Genomic DNA, 25,589 nt, shown 5'->3' with positions numbered 1-25,589 from the left:
CAATTACACAAGTCCCTGTTTGTGCATGCTTGATGTTGGTGTTTGACCAGCCTCCATTGCAGTCGTGTGTTGGACGGTAGTGTTTCTGTGTGTTTGGCATGTGTTTTTATTGCCGGTACATCTGTGGGAGGTGTGGTTGGCACATGTTCCTCTTTGCAGGGACACACATCCTGGGGTTTGTGTCATGCATGTGCACTTGGCATGTGCCATATGTCCTGTACTATTCCCACAGTCGTGTATGCCTTCATGCACTACTACTGCGTGTTACTGGCTGTTTGTATGTGGTACACATGGTGATTGTGGTGTTTGGCTTGACCTATTCCCATGCTAGAACATACACATCTGTCAATTACGTTGTTTAAATCACACTGTAACACTCATTCGTCTTTTCAAAATGACAGTCAATAACACAGGAAGCTTAGATTAACAACGTTTTACTACTGTGCACCAGGAGGAAAATAACTATGCAGTACAGGTTTAGAGTTTTGTTTTACTCTATACAGGTAACAGCTGTATAAGTATTGTGTTTGCAATCATCTTTTGCACACCTTAATGATGTGGTCAGTCACAGGGCATTTACATCACTATAGTCCACAATATTGTATTCCTACAACAGTGCTAAGGTAATGATTATTAAATGTTTTCCCATGAGGATAGCACAGCCTTGCGAGCCACATAGTCAATTATAATGTCCTTCGGTAAATTATGCTCTGTCAATGTTCCAAGACTGTTCAGATCCGGTCGTTCCTTCCTTTCCTACTAGGTTCCTTTGTCTCTCTGGTGAGCAGCTGTACTCTGTCTTAGATAGAGCTCACAAGGCCATCCTCCTCAGTGGAAGGATGACAGATATACCTGTACATACATTTATTATTCTCTAACCCAGCGGATGACTAATGCTGAATGACATACACCTGCTGCACTGGTTACTGCCAGGGTCAGGGTTCAATCACACTGCAGCTACACTACAGGCTATTACATGCATGGTAAGCTCTACTGCCATATTGTAAAATAGAATTATATGCATTATACACTATTTGCTGCTAAACTAGCACGTCATATGTATGTTTAAATATATATTTTGCTAACATTCTCCCTCCTTTTATTGCTTCTATTCTATCCAGAAACATATACAACATTATTTCATTCCCTAGCCTCTTCCTCTCTGAAACGTTTAACTAGGCAAGTCATTTGTTGTACATTTCAGAGAGGATTTCATTTTGTACTAACAAATACCACTACAGGTCTTGATACATAGTCTCGGTTACAGATACGTCGACAGAGTCCCTGACTAATACTTACATGCAAAGTATCCCGCAACAGACACATGCTCCCAATATGAGCAGAACAACACAAATGGCAATCAAGATATTCAGTATGACTGAACCCCATCCACCAAATGGTTTGTGGAAATGGTTCGTCAGTGGGTTTGGGCCTGGTTCCACCATGGATGACACCTGCTGTATTACCTCTAGGTGGGCGTTGATATTGTTCATGTTATGTGGTACTTAGACACAGCGGTCTTCTTTGATGCGCCAAGACGCACAATTCTCTCGCCAGGGTGCAGTCGTCGCTATTACATTTTGTGACACAACAGTTCTCATTGCATCCAGTTCATCAGTCACAAGTTCAGAAGCGAAATGTCACATTGCTCATTCCTCCGACAGGTTTTGACAACTTCCTCTGTTCCCTGATTGATTTCACTACTCCACAAGCTGGGAGTGTTCCAGGCCAGGATATAACGCTGTCACTCAAGTCCATATGAGTCAATATTCCTTTATCTCTTGCAGAAGAATGGATTTTCAGAACAGCTTCCATTTCAGCCACTGGATTAGTGGGTTTCTCGACTGTGTTCCCAGTTCTTCGAGCTATATGTGTTATACTTCGTTTCGTACCCAGAGGCAATTGTGCAGTATGTCATGTGACTGGAGCCAGATAACCCAAAAAACAACTGCCGGACCAATTCTCAGGTAACCATTGATATGCTTTTTTCCCACAAACAAAATAACAATATTCTACTTTACTACTGATGCGGGTTAACTCTGCATGTAACATTTTCCTGTCTATAACAGAGGACTGTTTATACAATTCAGGATGTTTCTGCACATCTTTCCACGTTGTTCTCATGAAGCTTCAATACAAATCATGGATGGTGCTACAACTACTACTGTGATCTTTGGCTGTTATATGACATTTGTAAGACACAGTTATGTTACAAATACTCCCACCAACTTGAACTGTATCATGTTTATGAAAACAAACAATTCCTTTTTGTGTAACAGGTAAGTACAGTGCCACTTTGTCCTGTGATCTCACAGAACCTGTATCAAAGTGTAAATATTCACAAGTCTCAATCTATCCCCAAGGGGACAACGTACATCGGAAGTCCTCCATATGATGTAGGTATGGCAGTACAAACACAGCAATTTAAAATGTTCATAGTCTGTACATGCACACGCGTCATGCCTAGGTATGTGTTGCAGTTTGGATGCCACTCTGTGGCCAGTTCATCACGTATCACTATTTGTATCTGTGTAGTTATATGCAGGTATGGTCCCAGCAAATGTAAAGTCAACACAAACATGGTTAATAGGTGTATGATCAGTAGGACAGTAAACCAAATGTCTTTGGGGTTGCTTTGTATTGTTATACAGTCTGGCCTGGGTGATTCAGTCTCTATGGTATATCAGCTACAAGATGTAAATCAGACTTGATATCCTTTACCGGTTTGAAAAACTGTGAGGTGAACCCAGGAAGACCTCTCTGCAAACTTTACTGCAGTAGGCATTGCCAACAGTACCTGGTACAGACCTTCACATGTTGGACTCGGAGATTATCTTATTTGGATAACAGTGAAATACACACAGGATACTGGAGTCAGCTATGCGTCCGGCTTCACTTGCTCTTTATCTGTAAAAGACTTTAACTGCAAAACAGTGTTATTGGTTAACAATCCTCTCATGTCACCTGCTAATGAGCCATCGACCTCCAGCTCTGCAGGCATGACAGCTTTCCACTCAGGCACATGATATGCCATTCCAAATACTACTTCGAAGGGGGTCAAACACTTTACATTTGGAACTGTTGTCATGCTCAGCAATGCTAGAGGTAGACAGCAAATGCAACTCGTCTGGGTGTCACCCACCAACCTCCTCAACTTATTTCTTGGGATCCCATTGTACCGTGCCACCAGTCATGCTGACTGTGGGTTGTACATGCAATTTATATTCATGGAAATGCCAAATAATCCCCCAGGTTGCTGGATTGTCTGGTTCACACAATGTGTTCTATTGTCACTGTAGCTTGTGTACAGTATGCCAGATCTAGGGATACTTTATTTTACTGGGACCTTTGCCACTGCTGCTGCATCCGGATTCCTGGTTGGGAATGCTTCTACCCATTTTGATAATATATCTATAATCACTAAACAGTATTTCTTCCATTCACATTTATTCAGCTGTATACACTCCAAACAAATGGTACGGAACGGTTATGGTGGTGTAGGTAAACCCACTCCCTTCAGTTTAAATGCTCCCTGTGCATGATGTTTACTGCAAATATGACATGCTGCTCATGATGTTTGTATGTGGTTCCTAATTCCGTATGTTAGGGATATTCTGTTAACCAACTGTACCACCCCCCCTGTTGAGACATGGCTCTACCCATGGCTCAACACAGCCGCATATCTGAATACATTAGACGTTAATATTGGCTTTCTCACTGTGGATATGTACAGTCCGTCTTCAAGGATTGCTCCTCATCATACCCACGTCTGCTTTTCTGCTTTCATAGTTGGTGTTTGCATTGTTTGTAACATTTCTACATCTAGAATGTCTGAGGATTGTCATTCCTCATTCAAAAAGACACTTTCCAACTGTGAGGCTGCTTGTTTTGCGGCTGCATCAGCTCGTGCCTTACCTTTCCTACTGTTATCCTGTTGCTTTGTATGAGCTGCACATTTACATTTAGCTACTTTAGTGGCTAACTGACTGGAATCTGACGCATTCAAGATCAATTGCGCATGATTGATCGGTTTACCGGTGGATGTTATCATTCCCCTATTCTTCCACTGCTGCTCATAAACATGCACTGTACAGACAACATACTGACTATCGGTATAAATGTCCACACATCAGTTCTTCGCTAGAGTACAAGCACGTGTTAAAGCTATCGATTCTGCTGCTTGAGCAGACACCTTATGCTGCAGGGGTTGGGCTTCTACAATCTCATTATCAATAACTACTGCATAACCTACTTGATTCTTTCCTGTAGGACTCTTTCTACATGATCCGTACACATAAACTGTCACCTCTGCATCATCTAAGAGTATATCGGTGATATCCTGTCTGTGTGGAGTTATTTCCTCCATTTTATATAGGCAACTGTGTGGTGTGCCATACACAGGTGTCGGACGTGACGTTGATAGGTTTAATGTTGTACAACGCTCAATCACCATATGAGATTGACTCAGGGGTATGGTCAAACAAGACAGATGTCTAGCACGGGTCAGGAATGCTATTTTCTCTTGCAGCAGAATGATCGCAACTGCATGAGACACTCTCACAGTGAGAGGGTGGAATAATAACATTAAGGCCAGGGCCTGTACTGCCATGGGTGCTGCAACAACTGCCTGTACACAATGTGGCACTGACCATGCCACAGTGTCCAACTGCGATGAGTAGTAAGCTATGGGGCGTTGCTTACTTCCATGCTGTTGCATCAAGACTGACGTCATATATCCCTGCTTACATTCTACATTCTGACAACATCTGTCATGATTATTCGGGAGACCTAATACAGATGTTGAAGCTATCAATCATTTTAGTCTGCAGAAAGCTGTTTCTGCTACTGGAATCCAGTGTAGTATATGTTGTGCTGCCATAGGTGTATTAAAGATTGAAGCAGACAATAGAGCAGATTCCAAAGCATTGTTTGGTAACCAGCTTTGACAAATGTTAGTCGGCCCAGGAAGGACATCATTCCCTTCTTGGTAGTTGGCTTGGGTGCTTGTGAAATTGCTGCCTTCCTATCGTCATGTAATGTTCTACCCTCCTTGGATACCACATATCCCGGATACTTGACCTGTATTCTCTGTAGTTGCAATTTATGCTTGCTTAATTTATGTCCCTGTTCTGCTGAATATTTCAATAATGCTATTGTATCTTCCCTACATTGCTGCTGGGTAGGGGCCGCAAGCAGAATATCATCCACATAAAGCAGAACTTCACTGGCCCCGGGTGGAGTAAACACCGGAATGTTGCTAGCCATCTCCTGTGCGAATATCGTTGTACTTTCACAGTATCCCTGCGATAGCCGGGTATGGCTGTATCTGTTACCCTGAATGTACATGCAAAACAATACGGACTATCTGGATGTATAGGTATTGAGAGGGAAGCATAGCTTATATGTACCACGGTAAGATACTTTTGTATGGATCATAGCATTCAATATAGTGTGTGTGTCTGGCACCATCGGTACCCTAGGTATTATTACATGATTTACAGCTTGTAAATCCTGTACCATCCGCCATTCCCCCTTTGCTTTTCTATCAGAAGATACAGGGGTATTGCATGGTGAATAGTGATTACTTTGTAGATGGGGAATTCCCTCTGTGACTTTACAGATATCTTCTGATGTCCACGGTCTATACACTAAGGGAGTTGGGTCCTGGCCTTCCTGTCCTGCATGAGGGTTCGGTACTTCAATTAATTGACAGATATCCTCACTCTGTTCTAGTGACTGTCTTCTTACTTGAGTGTCCCTAGGTATGTTACGAGTTCGGGATGTGGTTTCAATAGCTTCTCTTACATTTGGTTGTTGTGATACCTTTGTTGCCACAGGATAACATGGGGGGGACTAGCTTGCCCTCCCGCTTCATATCCTGGATGTGGTATCGGAGGTGGTAGGGGGGTGGGGGGGGCTGTCGCTACTACTGTATATTATCTTCTTTGTGTACGTATGATGCTTTCGCATTTCTAGTGTTCTGTTCCCTTCGGTTCACTACCTCAATCCACCTATGTGCTTGACGGATACCCAATTGTCGCTGTTTTTCCGCCTGCACATCTTAGGGTTGCCACCTTTTCAAATGCACAAGGTGGGACATTAGTGTTAGGAACGTGTAATTTGGCAGGGCAAAACATACCCACGGCCAGTACAAAGGACAGCAATTCACTTTTTGCCAGGAGAGCAACCTATTCTTGTAGCATTTGAGTTGCTTATTCTGTTTATTATGATATTTTGGTGTTTCAGATACGAAATGACTGTTTTATGCTACCATTTAAGAAGATATATGAGAAATCTTTGTCCTAAGATATCAGGACATTTGCCATTTGTTCAGTTTGTTTGCAGGACACAACTGGCCAAAGAGGGACTTTCCCTCACAAAGTGGAACAGGTGGTTACCCTAGAACATCTGCATCACATTTTCAGTGATTCCAATGTTTCAGTAATGATATTTTGTCTAATATACCATCAATGTCATATTTATTTCCCCATTTTGCAGAATATCTCACATTATGTGCCCTCTGCAATTGCATATACTCCACGTCACCCGTCAAACGAGGATCACATGATCTGTTTGTGCACTAATCTCCCATATGCTCTACACGACTGTTACGTAACCCTTCTCTCGTACCACGTGGTATCTCCTTCCCTGTATCCACTGCAGTGTCTACAATGACTATTTACTCTACTCTGTGTTCCCCTGATCTATGTCCAGATTTAAAACTACTTGGATTGGTCTTCGACCTGCTATCACAACTGTTAACAGAAACACAATGTAGTCTGGTCCCTGATCTACAATAGAGACAAAGAGGCAAACCCTCCTTACCTGAGCCTCCTGTTTATGACTGCACGTTTTCTTCTTGGGATCCAGTTTTCCGCTTTTCAGCCACAGATCAGACAGTGGACAGCCTCTTTACACACAACAATTCAGTCGGAGGTCTTTTCACTCCAGAAGAACCATTTAGGCAAATTCTCCTGCGCAGATGTCTAACCACCCATGCACTCTGACCTGTAGCTTACCAAGGGAATTCCGGCTAAGAAAGACCACAATCTCAAATAAGTTGTTGAAACCAGACTGTAGTAATCAGTAGGCTTTTCTAAGTGACAGTCAATAACACAGGAAGCTCGGGTTCACAACGTTTTAGTAGTGTACACAGGTAGGCAAACTAATATACAGTCCAAGTATGAGAGTTTTGTCTGACTCTATACAGTAAGCAATTTCTTTATATAGTGTTTACAATCAGCTTTTGCCCACCTTACTGACGTGGTCGGTCACAGGGCATTTCCATCACTATGGTCTGCAATGTTCTATACATACGTGGGTGCTGCGGTCATGCTTTTAAAATGTTTTCCCATGAGAATAACACAGCCTTGCAAGGCACCTGGTCAATTACAGTGTCCTTCTCTGATTGTAGGTGTTTCAAGGACCCTGGACTGTTCCGATACAATAGTCAGTTCATTTCTTAATACGTTCCTTTGTCTCTCTGGTAAGGAGTTGTACTCTATCTTCGATAGAGCTCACAAGGCCATCCTCCTCAGGGGAAGAGAGGATGTTATGCATGTACATACATTCAATTTTCTGTAACCCAACAGATAATTAATGCTGAGAGACATAAGCCTGCTGTACTGGTTACTGCCAGGCTCAGAGTTTGATCACACTGCAGCTAAGCTTCACCAATTACATGCATGATCATTTCTACTGCCATATTGTGCGGTACAATTCAATGCATTATATAGTATTTTGCTTCTAAACTGGCACTTCATATGTGTTTCTATATATATTTTTCTAACAACATCCATCCGGCCATATGCATGTTGTTCCGTCCTTTACCTTGACCGTGTGTATTTGGCCGTCCGGCAACGCTACTCTCCACATGTGATGTCCCACCTTCCCTTCTGTGCCTGTGGCACCCTGTTAGGACGTCCTGTTTGGTAGGCACATGTTCCGCTATATGTGTTTGACTTCTGCATAGCTAATCATCGATGCGGTGGTTCAACAACCCGACTTGTCCACATGTGTACAGTTATGTGCACCGTGCGTGTGCAAACCTATATGGTTTGACGGGTACATACCACATGCGGATGTACACATTCTGCAGACACATTCACATGCAGCCATTTCCATATCTGTACCTGAGGTGGGTTGGTGACATGTGGGGTACATATTTGCCCGCATGGCACTGCCTAACACAGTACTTCTTACCACATTTCAGGTATGCCCATTGTGTGTAGGTGTGTAGCTGCACAAGGATGCTAGCTGGTTTGGGTGCACAGGCGTACATGGGTGGGACTTACATGCTACAATGGGGCTATTGTGTATTACATCTGCATGCATGGGTTCTGCTTCTGGATATTACACTTAGACATACGCCGTCCTGTGTATGCGACAAACACGTTGCTGGGTGTGTGACATGTTGCTATGCACATGTTTGCCTGTGTTTAAGGTATCTTGGTTCCTTCCTGTTGTTATGTCGACACAGCTACCCGGCTGTGTACTCTCACTACTGCTTGTGACCATTATGGTTGACCCCTTTTCCAATGCCCATAGTGGGACATCTTTTGTGGAAACATCGGATTTTGCAGGACAACACATACCCACAGCAAGTGGAGTTGACAGAACTTCACTTGTTTGCCATAATATACGCTTATTCTGTTAGCATTTGGGTTCCTTATTCAGTTTCTTATGCCATGTATGTGTTTCATATACAAAATATATGTTTTATGCTGCTATTACAGGTATATTGCGGGAATATTTTTGGCAGGAAATCTCAGGTCATTTGCCATTCTTTCGAGTTTTGCCGGGACACAACTGTCCAATGAGGGACTGTCCATAGCAAAGTGGGACAGCTGGTAACCCTGGTGACCATGCCCATGTCGCTACTGGGGTTGCCACCTTTTCCAGTGGCCAAGGTGGGACATTTTCGGGACTCACATCAGATTTTACAGGCCGACACATACCCACGGTCACTATATAGCATATAACTTCACTTGTTTGCCTAAATAAAAGCTTATTGTTGTAGCAGTTTGGTTGCTTATTCTGTTTCTTGTGACATTTAGGTATTTCAGTTACGGAAATAACTATTTCATGCAACCCTTACATTAAATACGGGATATCATTATGTCCTACAATCTTAGCACATTTGCCGTTTTTAATATTTTTTATCGGCACACAACTGCCCATGGAGGGACTGCCCCTCGCAAAGTGGGACAGGTGGTAACCTTAGTCGCTACTCCTATGTCGGTGCGGCGCGCTGACATGCTGCGGTACAACTTCTCTGGGTATGCCCGCTGACGGTGCTTTGCGGGACAAACACGGTGTTACGCGTATCCTTTGTTCCTTGGACGGGTACACTTAGGGCTTCGTGGGTTGTATTTGCTTCTCCGTTTTGTTGGGACAGGTACTATATTGCATACTCTACGTGCGTTTCATTCTGCACGGGCCCTGGCTGCTGCCATTACTATTATGGGCGGACCGTGGCAGTCAGCACATTAGGTTGCTCATCGCCTGCCGGCTTGGCCACGCCTCCAGACGCATCCTACTTGGGCTCACTCACGTACACTACGCACGTGTCTGTGGTTGCGGCGCGCTCTCATTACTATGCATATGGCGCTACTACGCCGACTATTCACTGCACCGCCGGCGCAGGCCTTACACCGGCCTTGCGCCGAGCTTCATGAATCCCGGGGTATGTATGATGATGGAAACAAAATATACACTTAAATTTCAACTGATTTAAAATGGTATTTAAAACCAATTTGTAGAATAAAATAAAATAAAATGCAATTAGTCATGTAAACAATGTGGCAATTTTTTAAGTTCCAGTGCACTTTTAATTGAACAGTAGTAGTTTAGTCCAGGCTTCCTAAAAGAGTTCAGTTTTAATTGCCACATGAGTTCATGTTTCTCCAGAATATTCAGGATGTCTCCTTCAAGATCACCCATGTCTATGCAATCCGGGATCTGGAACTTAAAACCTGTGTGTCTTTTATGAAGAGAAAGGTGTTTGGCTAGTGCATTATTTTTACATCCAGAGCGGATTTCTGACTGATGACATTAAATCCTACGCTTGAGTTTATTTACAGTCTTGCCCACATAGAATTCATCGCATTCATTGCACTGTGCCCTGTAAATTACTTTTTTAGTGTTACAGTCACCCCCTGCACTGGTTTTAATGATCTTCTTTAAATAAGGGCAATAAAAACTATCACCTTGCTGTATAAATATACAAAATGTACAATTAGTTTCACATCTTTTAGTGCTTTTCTCACTTGGTCTAGGTTTAAATTCAACAAAACTTCTAATGTTCCTGGCCTTCCTATAAACAAATGATGGGGCTTCACCTAAGATGTTAATCAGAAAAGGGTTTCCTGTGACACTGTCCCAGTTTTCTTCAATAATATTTTTGATACTGTGATAATCCAAAGTGTATGTCAGGATGCAGCTATTTTTGCATTTGTTATTCTCTGTGGAATTACTTAAATTTTCTACTTGGGAGGTTGAATGAAGGTGCTTCAGTCCTTTTCAGTTCTATAATGGGTTCCAGGATGTTTTTTAACATCTGACCTTCATAGTCTCTCACTAGAAAATCATTCTCTAAGTTGTTCAGGTTTCTCAAAAATGGTTCCATCTCTATGGTAATTCGAGCTAATCTATAGCCTTGGGACTTCATTACATTATACTTGGTTTTTGTAGGATGTAGACTTTTACTGTGGAGTAATAAGTTAACCCTCGTTGGTTTTCTGAATAGATCAGTGGTGATTCTGTTATTGTTGGGGTCCTTATAAATCTGCATATCTAAGAAAGTGGTTGAAGTACAGCTATGGGAAGAGGTAAACTTCAGGAAGGGGGTTGTTTGATTGAGGTAAGTGAAAAAATCTCCAAGCTGCAAGGTGTCACCTTCCAACACAATAAAGATATCATCAATAAAATGTAAATAGCATGTGTTATGCCACATGCAATCTGTGTTGTTTAACACAAAGTCCTCCTCCCATTTGCCCAGGCTATGTTAGCTATGCTGGTAGCCATGGCAGCCTCCATTGCTATACCAGTTTTTTGTTTGTAGTGTTTGCCATTGAAAGTAAAGAAATTGAAGTCCAGTACAAGATTAATGAGCTTGCTTAACTTTTGCAGTTGTGCCTGTGTACCCTGATTATGTTTCTTAAAAGACTCCATAGCTGCTGTTATACAGTAATTGTGAGGGAGCACTGTGTACAAGGATTCCACATCAGTAGTTACCAAAATACTGTCAGCTTCCACTGTAATATTTTTTATTTTCTTCAAAAAATCCATTGAATCTCTTATGTATGACTTTTTTCTTTTCTGCTAGAGGTTTCAGCAAGTAATCAAGATAAATGGCTGTGGCTTCAGTAAGGGAACCTCCACTTGCTACCACCAGTATATAAGGTGGGTCTTCTCTCTTCTTGTGTGGCTTTGGTATTCCAAAAAAGTAAGGTAAACGTGGGCATGGGCTCCATAAATCATTATAAAGATTTTCAGTGATAAGTTTTTCTTCCCATAATGTGGCGAGATTAGTGTTCCGTAAATCATATGCTCTTTTTATGTCATCCATGGTAAATAAGTCATAAAATCTGTTATCCTCCAGCATGTTCTCTATCTTTTGGTTGTAGCTAGTGGTATCGGTCACAAGTATACCTCCTCCCTTGTCTGCCTTCATTACACACCTGGATTTATCATTGCCTAGCTCAAGCAATGCTTTTCTTTCTCCCTGTGTTAAGTTATAAAGTTTTTTCTTAGAAGGTTTTTTAAGCAGTTTCCTGATATCCATCTCACATTTCACTTCGAAAGTAGCTAGTGTTTGATGTAGTGGTGGGCAATAGCTGCTAGGCCTTTTTATAGTTTCATCAATAGGCTTATTTTCAGTGTCATTACTTTTGCCATGAAACTGTACCCTTACGTTGAGCTTCCTCACAAACATTTTAAGGTCTATCAGTACCTGAACAACCTCACTCCTGCAGCTTGGTACAAAAGTAAGTCCTTTGGACAACACACTTTATTCCTCTTCAGTCAGTGCTTTAACAGAGTGGTTCCAGATAATTGGAGCACCTGTTATTGTGGTACCTGTTGTTGTTGTTGTTATTGTACCTGTTATTGTGGCTGGTTCCTCTGACTGAGCCTGGGAACTGGGTTGTAGTCGGGGTTCCAGTCGGGATTGCCCAGGTATTGTATTTCCCTCACCCCTGTCCACTGTTTGGTTCTCCTGTCTCCCTGGGAGTTTGTGGATAGAGTATGAGACCTCTAGAATTCCTCCTCTGCTTTCTGGAATCTCGGTGGGTTGTAGTAGTATTCCTTGCTGTGGCTGTGGTATGGGGGGACCTGGTAAGAGGGACAAGCGCTGGGGCTCTGGTGGTGGTCGTCATTCTTGTTCTGGTACTGGTGCTGGCTTTGGTATTGGTGTGGTGGTTGATGTCTGTGCTGTTGATATTGGTCTTCCTGAAGAAACTGGTCTCTGTGAAGGTGCTGCTACTCCTGGTAGCTGGATTGTCTGTGGTCCCGGTTGTCCTGGTAGTCCTGTAATTCGTCCTGTAGAACTGTCTAGTTTTGGTTGCTGCTGTGGCTTATGTTCCTGTCCTGATCCTTCTGTGATGTCAAAGGCTTCTGCGGAGTGTTGATAGCCAGAGGAGATTGGGAATGTGAGGAATGAGATGTTGGATGGGCAGTCTCCAAATAAAACAATTGATATCCTTACATATGCACATAAAATTAAATGAAAGTCTGTCTTCAAATAAACCCATATAGTATGTATAGCTCATATACAAATCTTAATTTTGCATTTTTCATAAAGTGCACCGATCTCTAATCATAAGATCCATTTGTCACATAACATAGTGAAATCCACATACAATAGTCCCCAATTTGTTTTTCAGTAACTTCTCCTCAGTTGCTAAATTGATATAGTGCTTTGGTCTTTGTCTGAGTAATATTAACTGTATACAAGCATTATCATTTCAAATAAAAAACAAAGAACAATGTTGTATATAACATTAACAATACGTACATTGAAAAGCATAAAATAAAGTAGTAGTCTTAACTGATATACATAGTATTTATGCTACCTTTATAACAATGCAATATCTTGCTAAAATTATTTCTTACCTTTCAACATCTTTTGGAAATCACAGTTTTATCTATCCATAACACTTTATAAATTCAAATGAACGACAGTATAATAATCTTCAAAGTATTCATAACACTTATTTAGTGCCTGAAATGTGGTGATTATGCTTCAATATAGTGAAAAAAACACCACCAGTTAAGCAAAATCCAATGTTAAAAATCATTAAACAACCCTGTTTAAGCTGCTAAGATCAAGTATCACTCTAGGCAGTAAAACCTGCCAGTACAGAACAGCAAACAACAGTAGCAGAACATATTTCTTTCTGCCTAATGTCTGTGACAGCAATCTGTCCCTGACTTTCTTTCCCTAACATCAGATGTGTTACACTATTTATTCTGACAGTGCTTGCTAAGTGCTTTACTGCTTTGAAAGCAGGCAGAACACTGCACTTCTTTTTTTTCCTGTAACTACTACTACTTGAAGCATATGAAACGCAATGCACTGCAAAGAATTATGATCGGGTCTCTGATCATAACCCTGCATTATGTGTTCTCGACATGGATGCCAAACCTCAACACTCAAGCTTCACTTTTGAGCTCAATTTCTTGTCCTTCTTATCCTGAACACATCATTCAGTCATTAAGGTTGAAGAACTGATCATAATACTCTATATTACCTGTATTTAAAGATACGCAACACATTGTTATAAACTGGCAAGTGTTTCCTAAGCTAGACAAAATGAAAGTCCTGTGCAGCAAAGAAGTATTTATCACTATTTATTTATTTATTTTACATTTGTTAACTGGCAGTGTCTGACTGAGCCGAAAAGGCCCTTTCTCAGCAGAGGCCCAGGGAGAAAAGCTCCACATAGAAAAATTACAGATACATTTAGACATGATAGGTATACACACAAATTACAAAAGACATATTTTTACAGTTGTATGCAGCACATCAACAGTTAAAGTGGAGAGAACAAACAAAAAAATATTAATTTAAAAATAAAGGTACTTAATAGATTTGTGGTGTAGAGCTGAAATTTGGAACATAGGTAGAATACATACATATTACACAGTTACAGTACATACATTGTAGATTAGCCAGTGTTTGTGAGAATAGTTTTCAATCTTAATTAAGTACTCTAGGTTTAGTATGTGTACCTTATCTGCTTTCACTAGCCTGGGGAGCAATCATGGCACTGCCAACTTTACTTGAGATGTTGCCTGATGAGGTCTTTAAAGGAGGCTTTGGATGATGTATTTTGAATGCTAGTGGGGACAGAGTTCCATTTTTAGCCACTGATCTACTATATAGTGCATCTCCAAAGCTATTGTAGCTGTTGGTGACTTCTGGTAGTAGTTTGCTTGATGATCTAAGAGACCTTTTGGCTGAGTGATGTTGTACTAGGTTTTTGAGGGCAGGACACTTATTGGGGAGGTAATAGATAGAATGACAGAGGCAGAGCTGATTGTAGGTTAGGAGGATGGGCAGTTCAAGCCAGTGGAGCTGTCTCAAAGCAGTACAGTAATGAGTTCTATATGAGCAATTTGCAGCAAAGCGGGCAATTCTGTTATAGCAGACTTCCATTTTGCTTAGTTCAGTTTTGTTGAGATTAGTCAGAATGGGAGATGCATAGAGTAGAGTGGATAGAAGTTGGGAGCGAGCAATGGCTGATCTTGTGTTGTTGCTAAGAAATGGTTTGATATGGTAGAGTGATCCCTGTTTGGCATGTATTTTTTAATAGTTAAGTTGAGATGACTATCAAATTTTAGGTGGGAGTCTATGGTTATCCCCAATAGTTTAGCCTGTGCCACTGGAGCGATTGGAGTAGCATTTGTGGAGTAGATAGTGAATTGACTGTTATCAGTGTTTTTGTTAGAACTGGTTATAATCATAAGCTAAGTTTTCTTTGGATTGAGGATAAGTTGGGCTTCGGTTAGGTAGTTTTCAATGTCAGAGAATGCTAGCTGAGTTGTTTGCAGGAGGGTGGGAATGTTTTGTGCAGCACAGATTACGGTAGTGTCATCTGCATACTGAATGATAGATGCATGCGGTGTGGAGGTATGGAGTTTATTTGTAAAGATTTTGAATAGTTGTGGTCCTAAGATAGAACCCTGTGGGACTCCTATAGTTATGGGCAGCTGAGGAGAGAGAATTTTCCCATTTCACAGCTTGGTACCTGTCAGTTAAGTAGCTTTGGAATCAGGTAAGATGCAATTTGATAGGTGATATTGATTTAGTTTGTTTAGCAGGATTTGGTGCGAGACTGTGTCAAATGCATTGGACATATCCAAAAAAAGAGTTGACACCTGCAGACCTTCATTTTTGAGATGGTTTACTGTGTCTGTGAAGCAGAGGAGGTCTGTAGTGGTACTATGGGCAGGTCTGAAACCATGCTGAGTAGGTGACAGGATGTTGCTGTCTAGGAGATATTTTTGCATCTGGGTATGGATGCATTTTTCTAGGATTTTGGCCAGGGGGGAGAGTAAAGCAATGGGTCTGTAGTAATTAAGTTCAGTGGAGGTCCCACCTTTATGTATGGGTGTAACATAGGATATTTTCCAGATTTTGGGAACATAGTTTTCAACAATTGATCTGTTTATGAGAGTGGAGATTGGGATAGCAATAGCATCTGCTGTGAGTTTCAAGAAATAGCTGGGGAGTAGGTCGGCTGCTGTTGATGAGGTTTTTAGTTTGGAGAGCATGCTTTTGATTGAAGTGGTGGAAACTGTTTTGAGGGTAAATCTTGTATTAGTGTTATTTGTGTTGGGGGGGATAGTGAGGAAGGAACTGTCCTGTGATACTAAGGATAGAATTGAGTTCACAAAGTGGGAGGTTAATTGTGTTTCGATGGGAACTTTAGTGTCAGGGGTGGTTAGTTTGGGGGTAGCCTTTTGGGTGGGTTTTAGTAGCTGGTTTACATTTTTCCAAAATGTTTGGGGATTGTGTTGGTATTTAGTTTGTAATGTCATGTAGTAGGATTTTTTTGTCCAGCCTAATGCATTTTTTTGCATGGTTGCGCAGTTCTTGGTACTTAATTAGGCTTTGTGTTTCTTTGGTTTTTTGATAGTAAAGCCAGGCAGTGTCTCTGGAAATGAGGATTTGTTTGCTTTCTTTACTGAGCCAGGGGTTTGTAGAGGTTCTAACCTTGATCTTGCGCAATGGCGCAACAGTGTCTAGTTGTAGAAATGTTTTGTTGAAATATGCTACAGCCTGGTCTAGTGGGAGGGTTTTTAGGGGGGGGTCCAGTCACATTTACAGAGTAAAGTACTGAGGACCTCAGGAGAGAATTTTTTTGTGTTTCTAGTGGATATATAGTTAGAGGTTTTGCATATGCTTGTTCTACTACGTATAAAGTATATTATGTTGTGGTCACTTAAGGTGTCTGGGAGACTGCCTGCGTGGGGGTACAATGTGAGGTTGTTAGTTATGACTCAGTCAAGGATGGATTCCCTTTTAGATTTTTTATCACATCTAGTTGGAATTTGGACTAGCTGCTGGTAGCCATGGAGATTTATTAGATTACATGGTGGTTCTGATATGCAGGTGAACCAATCTAGGTTGAAATCCCCCAGAATAAGGGTTTCTTGTGAGTATGTGGAAGAACACCAGGATAAGAAGTCTTCAAGGCTAGCAGGTATATTACCAGGTGGAATATAGATCACAATTGTGGTGATGACCTTTTTAGGGTGAAGTTGAAGTTGTGAGATAAGTATGTCCCAATTATTGGGGGAGGGGTAGGAGTTTGGTAATTGACATACAGTTAAGTTGGACTTATACAGTAAGGCAGTTTCACCCCATTTACGAAGTGGTCTGTTTTGTCTAATGATATTGTAGCCAGTAGGGAGAACTTCTGAGTTAGCTATGTTTTTATTTAGCCAGGTTTCTGTTAAAGCAACTATGTCTGGGGAGTAGTGTGCTATTGTGGCCTGGAGTTCAGGTATTTTATTTTTGATACTTCTAATGTTAATATTTAGCATTAAAAGATGGTTAGTTTTGCTGCTGTTTTTGATTTTCCCAGGGATGAAGATAGTAGGGGTGTTATGTTCTGACATTTGTGTTGGAGCAGTTTGTGTTGGACAGGATGGATTTGTTCCTGGGTTGGGGTGGATATCCCCACTTATGGTGAGCCTGGTGTTAAAATGGTGATACAGATGTTGGAGTTTGGTGAGGAGTGTGAGAAAGTATTGTGTTTTTTGGAGTAGGAATGAGAGCATATGTGTTTAGTTCTGAATTGGTCCATTATGTAGTTCTTGAACAATTGTGGGCAGATATTATTATAATCTGTGGTGTCTGTATATGAGAGTATATAATGTAGTGTTGTACTACTAAGCTTAGAGATATTGCTAGAGTGATAACTTGTGGTGTTATAAAGAATTATGAGAAGACAGACTAGACTTAGTTGTGTGATAGTCATTGTTATAAAGTTTATGATGGTACTAGGTGGGGGTATGAATAGGAATTATAGGGTTGCACTATACGTGGACGGGTAAGTAGTGTGGGTGATGTAAAAAATGTCTAATGGGAATGAGAGTGATTGGGAGTATGTTTGTGTGGAGCAAGTTGGTGTGGTATAATGTGATCTGACTTGAGGAGCTGTGATTGGTGGAGTTGATGCGAGGGTGAGCTGTGGGTGTGGCTGTGAATACTATAAATGTAGAGGTAGTGGGGGCAGGAGGGAATAGGGGGCAGGGCAGGGGAGCGGAGAGAGTCCGATCGTTATCGAGGGTGAACGGAGTATGGCAGAGCCCACCAAGACAAGAGTAAAAAGTAAGTATTACTTTACAAATCTAAACACTTTAAACAAATTCCTGAGGTCTAATGGCTTACCAGCAAGTAGAATTAAATTGCTGAAGAGCACTTGTGTCCTGGTGGGAGACTAAAAATTTAAAGATGGCTCCATGCTCAGCAGGATTCCAATATAGACTTAGTATTGGGGGAGGGAGATAGCACAGGGGGTGTAAACCAGGTGGAATGCAACAAAACCAGAGAGGCAATCAGTGGAAAACTATCAGTGAAGGCCTCAGAGGGTGTAAGTAAGAATTTAAACTACCTGTAAAGTGAAGGAGAGAAGAGAAAGCAAACTTTATTAAGGTTGGGAGTGTGTCTTCACATCGACTTGCTGATTAGTAACCAGTTTGTGCACAGATTATAATAGGGAGATACATTAGCAATGAAGGAGAATGTATAGAGATGCAAATAAACAGGTGGGCCTCCAAGTGATACAAACTAAGGCAGAAAGCACTGAGAGGGCTGCTTGGTGGTTAATTTAGTCACAGGGATCTGAATTAAATGTATACTGTCTATTGGACAGTTAGTATTACTGCACAGGGGATGGGGACACAAGGCTACAACAGTCAGTTTTATTAGCACGCTGAGAACTACTAAGAAATACTGCTAATGTAATAGCTTCTCTCTCATAAAATATACAAGTAGAATGCCTGGGTGGACTGACCCTGCTCTTGAGGCTCAAAATGTATATCCTTGTTTAATTTTGCAGTACTGATTCATTCTTATACTGTATGGGTGGAGTGGTAGCCACAGACTGCAGATTTGCTTGAGTGTGCTCAGCAAGCAGAATGCAATTGCTGAAGAGCACTTGTGTCCTGGTGGGAGACTAGAAATTTAAACTTTAAACTAGAACATGGCATGTACGAACTGTGAACCAGGGTAAACTTTAATTAGTTAAGGATGAGATAGCAAGAACAAACATTTAAATTTGGAGAATTAGTGAAAAGAATGGGTACTTTTACTTCAGATAATCATTCGATCTTCTACTGTGGTCAGCAATCTTGTAGAAGAAAAAGAACAGTTACCAGACTTAATAAATGAGTCAAAATCAGTCCACAGTTACAACCTAAAAAAGTAGTAGAATGACCTCAGTCTGACTACAAGCTAAGCCATTCAACAGTACACTGATACAAATTTATACTCAGACGACAGATGATAAGGATGGGGTGGATGACCAATTTCTATGAGTATCTTCAGAAACCTGTGCAAATAATGCTGCAAATATGTTATACTCATTATACATGATTGGAGACTAATGCTGGTTGCTAAATTACAACTCAAAAAATCGGCAGACTTTATGTATAAAATTAAAAATGAGATATACTACTATAATTCTGCCAAGATAATTCACTAGTTATAACAAACACCATCTTATCAGCTGAAGGCATAGCATTAGGCATGGTAATCATATTTCTTTCTTATTTTATCATGCTATACAGTCAGTAAAAACAAGATCTGGAGATGAATGTGGCTCAGGCCATCAGGTTCTAATTTCAAAGTTTAGAATTAAATTATATAACACAAGAAAAATTTCTAGCCAGTGGGGTACAAGCTCAACAACATTGCAAGTGAATATGTAGTGGAGGTAAATAATAAATGTGAGTGACTAGACTTGGCTGACAGAGCACAGTGTGGTAGAAGCTATGGTGGATGGACACAGAGGCTAAGGTGGATGGACACAGAGGCTAGGGTGGATGGACACAGAGGCTGAGGTGGATGGACATTTCTGAAGTCATGAATATGAATTTGCACTAACTTAAAAAAAACAGTTCTTAACAAACCAGTCTGGTGCATTAATGTTCCTGAAGTCATAAAATATTGGATTTAATTAAACAAGAAAAAACAACTTTCTATTATCTTATTTTTATCATCATCTTGTGTGATCTAGTATGTCAGCCACGTACTTTAATAACTTAGTAAAATGCAAACACAAGACCATGAAATCACACTATCAGTGTTAAGACATGTACATAATATCTGTCTCATTTCTTAAGAGCAGTGCAATGTGTTACAAATTTTCAATACTTTCCAGCCTTTTTAATCACAATCTGGTTCCCTTTTAAGAATTCCTAAATTCAAAGGCATGCCTGACTCAACAATAATCCTTATGATGTACACATTAACCATGTTCCCAGTGTTTCCACATTGCAACAAATTGTAATAGCTTTCACCAATATTTGCCTCTCTCTTCTTTACTTCACCAGTTCATTTTTTTCATGAATTATAATGTATAAGCAGTAGGCTAGAATCACAGATGGACATAGCTGGCATTATTATATCATGTAAAAGTTATATAACAAAACATTCAGCAAAATCTAGTTTTAAAATATTTGTCTGTTTAGTTTTCAAAAAATATTAGAAATTGCAACAGACATTCATTCAGTCTTTTAGTTAAACAGTTAAACATTTTTCCCTTGTCATAATCAGATTCTCCACGCTGACATATACTCTCACTTTTCATTCTTAACTACCATATTCCCATCTATTATCCGCACCCACAGAACACATATTACCTACCCTCTTAGTATGGCTAACTGATCCATTTCCCCCATCATTAACAGCCATATACTCCAGGTCTTTCCATTTAGCAGTTGCCATCTTCAGATTTATAGAGACATGTATGCTGTCTAGGAAGAGCACCTTTTGAATTGCTGTGAAAGTCTCTTTACATTTTACCTTCCTCCTTCTGTACTCCTTGCTGACCTTTATGAAATTCAACCTCTGTTGCAGTATAACCTGGAAAAACATGCTCTATTAAGATTGATTGTTCTTTGGCTGTACATCTCTTTCTAGGCTTTCATATTTTCCACAAGGCTTGTTCTTTGTCATATCATGAAAGAAATTCACAAGATTTATTCTGGATTTATAATATTTGTTATTTCCAAACAATAACAGCAATAGATATGCTATTTCAGTCCTCAACAACTTCTCAGTGAACCCAGTCCAGTGTACCATCTTTATTTTAACAAACAAAACAATCCAAATTTTTCTCACCATCCATTACTCCCTTCAGCCTTAGACTCATCCTCCTTGCCTTGTCTTACATAGTTACTTATTGTCAATCAATGTATATACCAATTGCCTAATAGTCAATCCTGCTTTTTTATGAATAGTATGCACTCTATCATTTATTGGCAAAATGACATTGTATTGGCCATGAAGAAATCCTAGGCCAACCACTTAACAAATCTCATGTTTTTATGGCATATCTTGCCAACATACCAAATAAATGTTTTAAGTTAAACAAAATTCCTTCCAAGATTTAATCAATGTCCTTAATGTCAAACCAGAGTAACTCCTTCTCTTCAGGATTACCTCTTTCAGATGAGGCTGACATTTTAGTTATGTCTCACTATCCATTTATTCATCTAATCTTATGTCTTCTTTTTCTCCAATTCCTTTTCCAGATTCATAAGCAGGATGCTGTCCTTCAGGAATATTCACAAATTCCTGTTGAATGAGATACTTTAAACATAAAAAGTATACCTTTTAATCTTGCAACATGGAATGACCAAATTAGATGTCCTTCCATATTAAGTATTGCAAAATCCTATGGCTAAATAAGATGTTTGAAATTTAACAGGAGTATACAATCTTTGGGATATATTCATGCAAAAGAGTATTATGAATATTTTAATTGATATTACCTTAATGTGAAAGGATAGCCATTCTTTTCTTCATTCCTGAAATTCCCTCTGCACCCCTTAGTATAGACCTAAAAGACTTTGACTTATCGAGTTTTTACTGATAGGGGTCAAATGAAACCTTAAATGCATAAACCACTGAACGACAGTTAGCAAAAGAAGTTAGTGCCTCCATCCTCTTCCAGTGTACCTCATTTAACTAGATGACTATTGTCTTCTTTTTGCTAGTTCTAAGCCCAAAGTGTCTGTAAACATCTGAAAAACATCAATCAGTACATCCATTTTCAGGATTCTTACTCAGTAGACACAAAGATCTAAGAAACATTGTAGAGCTATGTAACTGATTATGTTTCATGTCAATCCATATGTGTATCTTCTTCACCCTCAGGTATGCAGTCATGATCTCAGCAGTTATAATAATTAAGGATAATCACAATATGAAACTTGATGGGGGCCTCTGCTCAACTCAGTTGGAATGCAATAACGTCCATTTGTGTAGGCCTCCACAAGATTTTGTTTGTAAAGCCATTTACATCAGTCTACAAACTATCTATTTAGCTCATTACCTCCCAATGTCATGCTCTTGCATAAAGTAGGTATACTAACTCTGGGAACTCCAGATCTGTCAGTCTCACTAGTGTTATTTTCAAGATTATGGAATGTATTGTAGTTAATAAACAATGGCACAGGTCTGCCTAGATGTTTGGATATATACTTGTTCAGCTTTGTAAAAGGCGGGCTGTGCTTCTTAAACTTGGCCGAACTATTTAAAAGAATGATTGAGGCCATGGATAATGAATATACCAGACTACACTGCTTATTTGAACCTTTCTAGGGCCTTTAACTGTATGACATACAGTAGAATTATTGACAGTAATTAACTCATACATATTTCGCTGGATAGATGATTAAGTCTCTGGCAGAAATTATACAGTTGAGTTTGCAGGTATTTCCTCTAGTCAGGAAAATTTCAGCATTTGAGTCCCACAACCCTATTTCCTGTGTTCTACACTCTTTTGCACATATTTCTCTAATCCAAAATCCAAAATCAAAGGACCATGGCTAACCAAGTTTGCTGATGATTGCAAACTGGGGGAGGTTATCAAGTCCCATTCTAATTCATACATTTTCTAGTAAGGGAAAGACAAGTCAAGAGTATATTAATTATGGGTTTACCTTCAACCCCAAGAAATGTAGTAGTTTTCTTTGGAAAATATAACATCATTACTGTTTTCTACATACATACCACTCTACTAAATTTGACACAGTTATCAGGAACTTGCATCTGCATTGTTGATAACAGACTCTCTTCTTCTCACCACATCTCTGTTGCAGATAGAAAATCCTTCTGCACTGCAAAACTTATCCTTTATGGCATCTTCTTAAGGTGCAGATAAGTTATAGTCCCTCTTATTCATCTCTTATTAGGCCCATCAATGAATACAATACACCCTTCTGCATCACTGTGCTAAGCACCAAAACAAGACTGAGAGACCTCATCTCAGTTTACTCATGAAAAAGATCTAAGATCTGAGTACCGTTACCTACTCTGATAGAATAATAGCTCTGTCCATCTACTCAGTGTCATTCAGACTCCTGAGAGGTGATCTCCACTTTTCCTTCCATGTGGTGAACAGTCCAGCACACTTTGGACACCATCTCCTAAACAGAACCAGTGATAAAGCAGAAAAGCATGCATGCACTCTAGAGGTCTCAACCTATTCTACCACATCACCAACAACACCAGATGGAATGACATATATCTAACACATTATATAAAACATTTCTGTAATATGCTACCCTTACCTATCTAGCAGAGCATTTCCCCAGCAACATTTAAAACTAGTCTGGATTTCTAAATAGGTGATCACAAATTGTACTACCCAGGTTGAGGACAAGTTAGAAATGATGTGGGAACTGTGGTGAGGGAGAGGCTTTAGAAGACAGTGAGGGATGTCATATGAATTACTGGCAGATTTTTGGCAATCAGACTCCGGCCTAATGATGGTGTGGTATTCATAAACTGAGCCTGTGCTGCACAGCAGGGTTGTGATAATGAGAAAAAGACTGCATTCAGAAAGCAGTTCAGGACCTGCAAGTTAAAGCAGGGAAAATGAATTGGTGTTGATAATGGGTGGCCTGAATATACATATCATGCAGGCAGAAGAGGATATGAGGACTACCTGGGACCATTTGGGTGGGGCAACAGGAATAAAGAAGGAAAGGCTGTTCTAGACTTCTGTCTGGCAAATGGCTTGATTGTAGCCAATACATGGTTCAGAAAGAGAGACAGTCACAAGATCACAAACAAAAGTGGCCAACATGCATCTCAAGTACACTTCCTCCTAGTAAAAAAAGGTCACTGGGGTAGAATCAGTGATTGCAAAGTCATCCTAGTGAAACAGTCGGCCCACAGCATAAACCACTGAAATATAAAGAAGATAGTCAGACACTATTCATAAGGGATGCCTGCAACAACCTGCTCAGTAGTCTACAGGACTTTAAAGGCAGATGGAAGAAGTACTTCCAGCAGCTCCTGAATGAAGAAAAACCCAGAGAAGCTATACTGCACCTGACTCAGCCTACAATGAGAGAAGAAGAGAAGCCCAACATAGACAAAATAAGAACAGCACTTGTGAATGGAAATTGAATGAATGGGTCTTCCAGGAATTGATCCAGTTATGGAAAGCAGCAGGCTCAGATGAGGTCACAGCAGATATGATCAAGATGTTGTCTCAGATAAAGGAGACATGGCTCCTGAGGGTACTTATAGCAGGATGGAGAGAAAGGCATATCACAGATGATTGGAGAATAAGAATACTAGTGTTAGTGTACAAGAACAAAGGGGCATTCACAACTGTGGGCAGTGTTAAAGTATCAAACTCCTATCACACTGTATGAAACTTCTAGAGAGGGTAATTTATAAAAAAATACAGAGAGTAGTAAAACGTAAGATGGGAAATGAGCAGTTCAGATTCAGATCAGGATACAGCACAACTGACCCAATGTTTGCAGTGAGATAGATACTTTAGAAGATCAATGAGGAATGAGCCCAACTGGGCATTCCTAGACTTAGAAAAGGCATATGACAAGGTCTCAAGAAAGCTGATTTGGGCAGTTCTGCTGTAATTTGAAGTCTGAGAAACCTTGGTAGAATAAGTGGAAGCTATGTGCAAGGATCCAATCACACAAGTAAGGACAATATTTGGTTTTACAGAGGGGTTCCCAGTTCCCAGTGGGAGTCGGTGTGCATCAATTTTCATCTCTGAGCCCACCACTGTTCATACTAGTGATGGACTACATTAGCAAACAGATTGGAGGGGACAGGTAAAAACAATTGCTGTATGTAGACAATGAGGCATCACCGACAGTCTCTGAACAAGAACTTCAGCAAAGGATAGATGAATAGAATGCAAAACTGGGATGAAACTGAGTACAGTTAAGACAGTTGTAATAGCAGCAAAAGGGGAAGCAGAAGAAAATGAGAACTGAGATAAATGGGAAAATAGTGAAACAGCTTCACAGCTTCATGTTCTGGGAATGGTGGTTGAGGATAAGGGAAGTCTGAATGAGGAGGTCAAAGCTATAATCAGAGGGTATGCACCCAACTGGAACAGTGTCATGGGTATTGTATAACAGAAAAATGCCAAAGAAGCTTAAAATGATGGTATACAAAACAGTGGTGCAATTAATACTATTGTATAGTACAGACATCGGGGCAGAAAATGGCAGAGGAGATGAGAAAGCTAGAGGTGATGGAGATGGCCTGCACCTGTTGCCCCTGAGATTCCATATACTGACTAAGGCTCTTGCCACCCCTATAGTTCCTTTTTTAGGCAAGGTTCAAATGCTTAATTCACCACTGTAACAGGTACAAGCAAGCAAACTCTGAGGGTAATGCTACTCAATGCTAGAACTCTAAACCTCAAAATGCACTCACTCGAGGCACTCCTTAAAATGGAGAACATCAACATCTGTGCAGTGACAGAGACCTGGTTCAAGGCTCCAGAGAGCACCCCTGCATTACCAGGCTATAATTCATACCACACCTTTCGGCCACCTAACCTGGAATGAAACTCAAA

This window comes from Protopterus annectens, chromosome 3.part1 (genome assembly GCF_019279795.1).
Source record: "Protopterus annectens isolate FY-2018-M chromosome 3.part1, PAN1.0, whole genome shotgun sequence".
Classification (NCBI taxonomy): Eukaryota; Metazoa; Chordata; order Ceratodontiformes; family Protopteridae; genus Protopterus; species Protopterus annectens.
The sequence above is the reverse complement of the archived record's forward strand: the minus strand, read 5'-3'. Positions refer to the sequence as shown.